The sequence below is a fragment of the Lactuca sativa genome, chromosome 3, assembly GCF_002870075.4.
Source record: "Lactuca sativa cultivar Salinas chromosome 3, Lsat_Salinas_v11, whole genome shotgun sequence".
NCBI lineage: Eukaryota > Viridiplantae > Streptophyta > Magnoliopsida > Asterales > Asteraceae > Lactuca > Lactuca sativa.
This window is the reverse complement of record NC_056625.2, coordinates 149,892,843-149,903,341: the sequence shown is the minus strand read 5'-3', so window position 1 is coordinate 149,903,341 and position 10,499 is coordinate 149,892,843.

Below are 10,499 nucleotides of genomic sequence, written 5' to 3'. Positions count from 1 at the left end.
AGTGTACTTATTCATTTGACAGTATAGGGATCGTAAGAACGGGTTGTCGAACACAAGGGGAATGGGTATGCTTCTATATTAAAATATCTGATACTAATTAAACTAAACAATAATATTACGGGGGGATAATGTCATAAAAAACCTTAAATTTGGCAGAAAATGTCGGTTTTACCCTTCGGCAGATTTTTGGTTCGTTTATACCGCAAACTTGTCATTTTTTTGTCGGTTTTGCCCTTGTTACCTGCAATAGCAGGTTTCCAGGTTACTATGAATTTTTTTTTGCGAAAAAACCCTTAAGTTTACAAATATTTTACAAAAAAACCCTTAAGATTATAAACATATAAAATATAAATATATATTCAAAATTTTATAAAACTAAATAGTTTTCTACTGAAACATATTTTTAGCTTTATGTACGGTAAATTTTATATTTGTTCGATATAAAGTTTTTATATTTAAATTTTAAAAAAGTTACCTAGTTTTATCAAAATTTAAATATTTATTAATTAATACTTAAACTTTTCAAAGCAACATTAAAAAACGTCTGTTAGCTAATAATAATATGACATTAGTTACATTCAATTAATTTGTTTTTAAAAGAAAAATAAAAATATTTTATATGTTTAAAAGGTTTGTATTTCAGAAATAATAAACTATCATATTTTTTATAAAAGTAAATATATTTATATAATAAATTAGACAAATATATTTATATTTTATATGTTTAAAATGTTTATATTTATTTTTGATGTTTAAAATGTTTATGTTATTTTTATAAAAAAAAAAATATGATAATATTATTATGTATTTAAACATATAAAAAATATGATATGTTAGTATTTCTGAAATACAAACATTTTAAACATATAAAATATTTTTATTTACCTTTTAAAAAAAATTAATTGAATGTACTTGATACCATATTATTCATATTAACTATTTTAGCATAATTAATTATTAACTAACAAATGTTTTTTAATTTTGTTTTGACAAGTTGAAGTATTAATTAAGAAATATTCAAATTTTGTTAAAACTAGGTAACTTTTTTAAAATTTAAATATAAAAAGTTTATAGCAAACAGATATAAAAGTTACCGTATGTAAAGCTAAAAATATGTTTCAGTAGAAAACTATTTAGTTTTATCAAATTTTGAATATATATTTATATTTTATATGTTTATAATCTTAAGGGTTTTTTTGCAAAATATTAATAAACTTAAGGGTTTTTTCGCAAAAAAATAATTCATAATAACCTGGAAACCTACTATTGCAGGTAACAAGGGCAAAACCAACAAAAAAATGACAAATTTGCGGTATAAACGAACCAAAAATCTGCCGAAAGGTAAAACCGACATTTTCTGTCAAACTTAAGGCTTTTTATGACATTGTCCCTATTACGGGGGATTCAAATTTTAAAGTTCAAAAACTTCTAACATCAACTTTGAAATAACTAAATAGCAAATGATCACTTCAACTAAGAAAATTGAACAGATAAACGATTTCAAACATGATTTAAAGAGTACTTATGTTTAGATTCTACCCACCTCTCTCCTATAGTTTATTTCGTTAACAGCGCAATGGAATTATTAATTGGTTACATAAGTGTATATTGACTACTTATCTTTATAACGCCCCAAAAATACATAGTAAAATTTTCATTTTAAAAACATTAAACCATACAAACGAGTTGTTCCAAAACCAATCAAAAAGAAAATATCAATTAAACATCAGAGTAAAAATCACAAATAGTCAATGCAGAAAACTTTGGGGGATACTATGCAGTCATGTCGAGCCTTTCTCTTTAGAACTGGAAGTACCTTAAACCATAAACATAAAACCTTAAGCACAAAGTTTAGTCAGTTCCCCAAAATATCATATATCATATATAGAATAGACAATGTTATGTGTCAACCATAGTCTTACAATTATTGTGCAAAATAGGACCCGATTTTTGGGAAAACCGGGACATATCATAGAAAAACCGGTACTTAAAAGGGGATACGCTATATGACCCGGTTCAGTTTTAAAAACCGGGATATATATTATACTTAAGTAACCCGGTTCCAAGCACGTCAACCGGGACTTTTAGTTGTATGGGTATATGACCCAGTTTCAAGAAACCAACCGAGTTCTATTAGTGTTACTAGGAGAAAAAAAAAATTATATGCCAGCCAATTTTTTAACAACCGAGTGTTTTTGACTTTTTTTGAGCAAATATGTTATGTGGCTTAATGAATGAGTTCTAATATAAGAATTTCATACCCTTAATGTAAACAGTATATAAACCACTATCTAAATTAATAGCTATAGTTTTGAGTGTACCCAAGTTGTGTCTTAAAGAAGTATACTGTTCATATAACTGAGTCAAGGAATCCTACCCAATTCTCTCTACTATGCCCTCATTTTTTACCTAGAATCCAACATGTCTTTGAATGTGATGTAAGCAAACATGCAGGCACGACCGAACAAATTATTTCCTTTATTTGTAAGTTGTAACCAAAACTCCTTTTCTGTTTTCTCCCATTTTCAGCTTTCAACAAATGCACTTCCAATCCCTTTTCTTAAAGTACAACAACAATCACTATTCAAGTTTAGCCTAATACTACCACACGTTTTATTAAATAAATAAATTATAGTAAAATAACATCTAAGTGGATAAATAATATATTTTTACAATTAGGGGTTCTTAGAATATTTCGATTCTTATAATTTAATTAGATTAGGATCCCAAATGTCTCAACTTTTATATTCATAATAAAACTTTCACTGACATTTTATTTTCGCCATAATTTCAAATACTCAAAAACAATTAATAATTTTAAATGCAACATTCTGCAGCTCAAATGGTTGAATCAATTAGCTAGTGTTCGAGTCGATGGCACTGTGCAAAACCCGATATCAAAACCTGTTCTGGCCCGATTCTTAGATGCAGTTGACCTGGACCAAAGGGAGCCAAACCTTGATTACCCAAAATCCGGATGAACTAATCTTTAAACCAATTCAATCTCATCATCCATAGGCACATGTAACAGCAAATATAGATCTAGTATGCAATTACATATTTACATCACACTTTGAAATTAACCATTGACTTCTAAGTTTTCTTTTTTAAAGGCTGGACACTTTATTACATGAAAATGGCAGTAAGTAGAACTACAAAACAAGAGACACATGTCATCCAGATACATATAACTACAAGCAAAAGACCATTGTACATATAATTAAAAAATATTCATCATTTTTACTTGAAAAATCAGCCTTTAAAAACTTTAAGCAGCTACAGCATAGCTAATGATTAATCCATATTTTCCGTAAATGAAAGCAGCTCCATTTCAGTAAAAAGATGAGTTGTTTGAAACAACAAATGATAGTATTGCATTTTAAAAGACTCTACACTTAATCGGCTTAGGCAACTGCACTTGAATTTTGAAATCAAGACAAAAGCAATACCAATACAGTTAATTTAGCTTACAACAGCAACATCCAACCAGAAACCGACTTTAGGGGCATGGATAGATGGAGGACTCAAAATATGGAACTATTGGTGCACTCAGCCATTAACACCGGAAATCACATCAGACCCATGTTGGGTAGAACAAATTGACAAAGTAAGATTGCTTTGGTATAAAGAAAACAAAGGAATTAAGTAGTTACTTTTTTACTTGTGGGTGTTACATTCAACAGATGAGGCCTACATTTTCTCTCTAGCTATTTTGTCATATCCTTATCACTTTTGAAATTCATGCACTCTGCAAAAAATAGATCAGATACACTCAAAAGATTACACGGTCATAAATAAACTTTAAATTTTAAAGTTCAATAGATTTTGATTAAAAAAAAAAAAAAAAAAAAAAAAAAAAAAAAAAAAAAAAACAAATTTGAAAGATAACTACTACTGATTCCTATGATTATCTACTTATTTGCTATTTATTCTTCCATGTTACGCACAAAGAAAAGGCAGAGACAACACATGAACACATATGTATATTCTTTATCAAAATATTCTTATTTATCGGTTGTTATGTTATCCCACTGTTTGTTTTTATCTCTTTATTTTCATTTTATATGAGGTTAAATTTTTCCATGTCTATTAATTTTAGTTTTTACATATATGAATAAATAGCTTATTTCATTATAAAAATCAAGACTTAACTGGAAAATTGGTCTTGTGGTTATCAAAAAAAAGTGTAGATAAGGTCTAAAATATTTTCAACTTACATGGTTGGTCCAAAACGTGAAACTTTTTTTGTTTTTGGTCCCTAAATTTAATTATTGTCTATTTCTTTCCATTTAGTATAGCACGTGCCCTCTATATGAGGGTAATTTTGTCTTTTCACCTATTGGTCCCTATCGTTTGAAAACTCCTTTAAGACCCAACCCACAACATCTCTCTTCTCATTCATTTTCATTCAGACAACGCCTCTTTCTCTCTTACTCTTTCTCGTTCGATCGATTTTTTGTTCACTCATAATGGTGCAAAAACTGTGTTTTTATGGAAGAGATGTTGCTGAGCGAACCTCCTGGACAAATTTAAACCCTAATCGTCATTTCATCGCATGCCCTAAACAGGTAACAAGGTTCAAATTAGGTCAATGATTATTATTTAATAATCCATCTACTTTTATGTGTAAATGTAGGATTCAAAATGTGGATTTATTGGTTGGGTTGAAGATGTATTTGGTTATAAGTTGGGTTTGTTCCTTTTGTTTATCTTCTTTAGGAACTATGGATTACATGTTAAGGTGTAGTTTTTGGAAGAATGTTGTAATGTTGTGTTTTGGTGTTGGTTTTTATAAGCTGATCTAGAAGGATTAATCTAAGAATGTAGTGATGTTGTGGTTTAAGTTTATGTTGTTGTTAATGGTGACTTGTCTTATTGAAAGTGTTACTTTTTGTTATAAATTATCTCAGTTGAAATGGTTATGTTAATGGTGCATGGTGTAATGGTAAAAAATTTAATTTTTAACATTTGGTGTACTTGAAAACTATGATGCTAAACATACCACAATACTAGAAAGTACATTACCAAAAGCTGCTTTAACAAAAAGAAAAAAACCCAACAGTACCTTTAAACATTTCCAGAAGTACATGGTTATTGCATAACCAAGTTCAAAAGTGCATGACTATTACATAACCAAGTTCAAAATGGGCATAAATATTACATAATAACTATAGTTTTAAAACATCGCCAACTATTATAACCACAAATAAAACACAAAACTCAGTAGCCTACCCTTGCAACACTTCAACACTTCGAGCTTCATCTGCTTGATTAGTACCTTCATTTCCCCCTGTCCCTTGCATGTCCTGGCATTATGGCCCTTGTTCTGACACTTACTACATGTCACACTCACAAAGTCCCTAGTTAGCTTCTCACTTTCACATTGAACTTGTTGTAGATTCCCATTCTGACTCTCGCTAACACTATTCTCATCAACATTTTGCCTCATTTTTATTTTTGGTCTTCCTGGCTGCTTGTGGTGTGATGGAATGGTAAGGGTTGTTGTACAATCACTCTCAAGCCACATGCTCCTTCATTTGCTAGGCTCCATTATGAAAGAGTACATGGTTTTCCATGTTTATAGCCAATACACCTCATGCACATAGGTGTACGGTTCTCCTACTCTCTCACCATTGTCTCGTATTTCATTAATTGTTGCAATTGCATGCTTACAGGGCATGCATGTCAACTCCCATTTCCTGCAGTTGCAAGTCATCTTCCCCATGTCCACAACATATTGGTTATGTCATGGCCCTTTGACGTAACACTTGCTTAATCCATTCCATCTTGCGATGTACTGTGAAGCACTTGATATTTTATCTGTAATAGCCTTTCACCAATAGGTGTGAGTGGACCTGTGAACTTGTTTACCACCTTCTTCACATTATAGACTCTTTTCGTAATAAAAGAAAACAGTATTCCAAGACATCATAATAAATCCCAAGTGGAACAAATGTATCAACACATCATATAATATTAGAGTCAACATGAAAATGTGGAACAATATCGTGTGTGCACTACAATCACCCTTAGCTCTTCCCCTTTGCACCAGAAGTACATGGAACATAGACTGAAAAACGTAAGCAGGGAGCTTAGTGATTTTCCCTCAAATACCACATACCATACATATTAAACATATATTGGGCCTCGCCCGATGAGTGTAACAGGCCCCACATTAACTCGCATAACGGGCCCTGTCCACTGAGTATAACGGGCCTCGCCCTGACTCGCATAACGGGCTCCGCCCACTGAGTGTAAGGGCCTCGCCCTAACTCGCATAACGGGCCCCAACCAACATACAAACATACAAGTATAACAAAGGTACTAGCATACAAAATAACTATCAGGACCCACCTAGTAAGCTGTTGGATAAGGTGTCTAAGTCCATAACTATTTCTAGTATGTACTTGACCCGGTTTGGCATGGTCCATTTGGGTTGCATAGTATCATGCATTTGGATAGAATAAAATGAGAGAAATAACACTTATGGTTTATTAATATATTATAAGTTCTAATATATTAATAATATTATTTAATTAATATTGATCAAGAATTAATATAGAACATCTTCTACCAACTCGGTGAGTCCAAGCATACCTTCAACCAACTCGGTGAGTCAGTTCTTGCACTCGACGAGTTGGCCATACAAAGTGCAGATTTTCGATTTTTGTTGCTGGAAATGGACTAGAAACATTACCCTAAACTGTTTTGGTGTTTTAAAACTTGTTTTAGATGGTGTAATGGTTGTTCTAATCCATTTACAATGGTTAATATCAAAATTTCATGTTTATATGTGTTCATATGTTCTTGAAATTTTGATATGAATATTCATGTTCTTATGAGTTCTTGCAAGATCATAGGAATTATGTGCTATTGATTGGTAGTTAATTCATGATCATGACGTGTTTTAATGGAGTCCATAACTTGTCCTCAAGCTATGGATTACCAAAAGTCACTTTTTAATAAATCCATTAAAAGATGCACAGGGCGAGGCAGAGTTTGCAGCAGGGATGTATGGGGTTTCTGGCATATGTGATAGATGCACAGGCTTGTGCAGAGATATCGAGTTCTTTCTCCGAGGTTCAGATAGTGTGCGATTTTCTAGATGTTTTTCCTGAGGAGTTGTCGAGTGTGCCTCCCGAGTGGCAGGTAGAGTTTCGAATTGACTTGATGTAAGGTGCAACTCCTATTGCCAAGGCACCCTATCGCCTTGCGCTGCCAGAGATATAAGAGTTATCCTCTTAGTTCCAGGAGCTGTTGGGGAAAGGGTTTATCAGGCTGAGTAGTTCGCCGTGGGGAGCTCGATCCTTTTTGTCAAGAAAAAGGATGGTTCACACTGGATGTGCATCGATTACCGAGAATTGAACAAGCTGACGGTCAAGAACTGTTACCCATTTTCGAGGATCAACGATTTGTTCGATCAGTTGTAGGGGCGTCTTGATTTTCCAAGATCGATATGAGGTTTGGGTATCATCAGATGAGAGTCCGCGAGGAGGATGTCCAGAAGACGGCCTTTAGGACACGTTATAGGCACTATGAGTTCGTGGTGATGCCTTTTGGGCTCACCAACGCACCGGCGACATTCATGGACTTCATGAACTCGGTGTGTAGGCCCATGTTGGATTGTTCGGTGATTGTGTTCATCGATGATATTTTGGTGTATTCGAGGTCCAGAGAGAAACACGAGGAGCACCTGAGAGAGATTCTGGGGGTATTGAGATCGGAGAGGCTCTATGCCAAGTTCTCCAAGTGTGATTTCTGGTTAGGAAAGGTCCTGGGACACCTCGTTATTGAGATCGGAGAGAGATCCTGGGACACCTCGTTAATCAGAATGGTATTTGGGTCGATCCGGCCAAGATTGAGGTAGTTATAAGATAGGAGGTGCCGAGATCCCCCTTTGATATCAGGAGTTTTCTAGGGCTAGTCGAGTACTATTGGATATTTATCAGAGATTTCTCCAAGATTGTCGTCCCACTCACCAGTTTGACCCAGAAGGGCATCGCGTTTATTTGAGGTCCCGAGCAGCAGACCTCATTTAATATGCTTCGCTTGAGATTGTGTGAGGCTCCCATATTAGCCTCCAAAGGGAATGGAGGATTTTGTAGTTTATTGCGATGCATCTATTTCTGGCATGGGTGGATGTGATCCTGAATTACATCGAGAGGCCGATCACGATTTTGGATCAGAAAATTAAGGTTCTGAGGAACAAGGAAGTGCCTCTGGTTCAGGTCCAGTGGCAACATCGGAGAGGGTCCGAACTAACTTGGGACCCAAAGTCGGATATGCGAGAGTAACTTCTAGAGTTATTTGTGTGGCATGACTTCGAGGGCGAAGTCTGATTCTAGTGGGGGAGATTTGTAACATCCTAAGTCCAGGTATATTCAATAAAACCATGACCTTGAGCTTTTGTTCATTTTTGACCCTTAATTGAGAAAAAGGTGATTAGCGAGTACGTGTGGCGTACTTGAGAGTACGCTTAGCATACTCGTTTGTGTGTTAGTAACGCGGATGACCACCTAGTACGCTGGGCGTACTAGGCACATAATGAAACCCTAATTATGAGCAAGCTCCCTATTTAAAGGACATGATGCCCTCATTCCCAAACACCAAAACCTCTAAACCCTAATTCTTCGTCCTTGTAGCTGGAAAGTGCATTTAGGAGCTTGTGAGTGCATCTTTTTGATCTTGAGGTAGAGAAGGAGCTTGGAAGAAAAGGAGTGAAAGCCCAGGAGTTTGGATATGAGCTTAGCTACGTGAAAGACTTCCTAAAAATGTATAAAGCTTCAAGCTTTTTTATCCTTTGCTTTGGTTCATTCATTTGGTGCATTTAGGGTTTTAGTCCAAAAAGATAAAGACTTTATGAGTAAATGAGCTCCAAAGTCCTTCATCTACCCCTTTTCAGTGTATATTGTGATTTAGAGTCATAAAAAATCCCATCTTGGACGTTAAGAGTGAGCCATGCATGAGATGTGAGCTTCTTAAGGAAAGGGGTTGTGTGTTTTGAGTGTTGGTGACCTTTTTAGCCATGCAAAGGCTTAAAGTCACTGACTTTATGGATTAAGGGACAGTAGAGTGACCAGATCTAAAACATGAGTCCATGTCTTAACGGATTAAGACCAAAATCATGAGGAGTGTTAAACTGGGGCGTACGTTGGGCGTAACCCCAGGTACGCGCAGCGTATGGGTCGAGCACCCCGATTTTGTATAGCAGTCGAGTATGCCCAGTGTAGGGAAGTGGAACGCGCAACATACTCCTTGTTGTTGACTTTTGTTGACTTTTAGGGTTTGGTGAAGTTGTGAACTATTGAGCCTATGGAGGGGTAAAATGGTCTTTTACCCTTCATTGAGTGTGGAAGGGTGAGTCTAGCTTCTTGAGGACCAATATTAATTAGGGATAATTATTATGTGATAGGCGGAGGCTAGACCGGTAGGTAGAGTTCGAGATTTCCGAGTGCGAGGTTTTCACTTGCTAGCTTACGAGGTGAGTATTCTCACTATACTTACCTTGTGTGGTAACTTTATGTGTAACCAGAGGGTCTTATGTGAATGAGCTGTGTTTTGAGATATCCTGCTATTTGTTTTGTAATATGCTTACTGTGTATTATATTGAGTTGCTGAGTTGAGGGACCAGAGGGTCCATCTGAGTTGTGGGACCGAAGGGTCCCACTGAGACACATTAACCGGACGGTCTGATTGAGTTATAGCCTCAAGTGGCTAATGTGTCGTGTGTGGTATTTTGGGGAACTCACTAAGTTTTATGCTTACCGTGTTATATGTTATGTGTTTCAGGTAGTTCTGAGGATCGCGGCAAGGCACCAGCATGATTGTACACACTGGCGAGAGATTGTTTTTATGATTCTAGGATTGTGTTTTATTTGTTGACATTTGAGACATATGTGATTTCGAGAATTATGAAACGAGTTTTATTGTGTTTGAAAATGAAAATTTGGTTTGACAATTTACATCGTTACACCCACCATACTCCATTAAGTGTCGCGATCCCTTCTACCTAGTACGCCCATCTACTTCCTTGTATGCCCTTCGTATAAGGCTTAGCCTTTTAACCACCAACTTCCGAAAGCCATAACTTCTCCACTATAAGTCCGGTTTTGACGATACTTATATCCACGGACAGGTAACAATAAGCTCTACACTTCTACCAACTCATCATTGCCTTAAAACTCCCCAAAATAAAATCCAATATTCAAAAGGCAGGGTTAGTGTTTGAGAAGAAATGGTTGAAATGGGAATTTGACTCAAACTTTCTCCTATTAAGAATCCTATAAAGCATACATATCTACCGGTAGCTTGTTATACCATTTCAAAGGATGAGAAAACAGACTTTTTTGTAAATGAATGCATTGTGTGAAAGTTCCATTAAGCTATTCTACAAACATTAAGAAGTTAGTGTCAATTAAATAAGTAATACTATCTGGTATGAAGTCCCATGATTGTCATATTTTAATGGCACATTTGATTCCCATTGCAATTCATGGAAT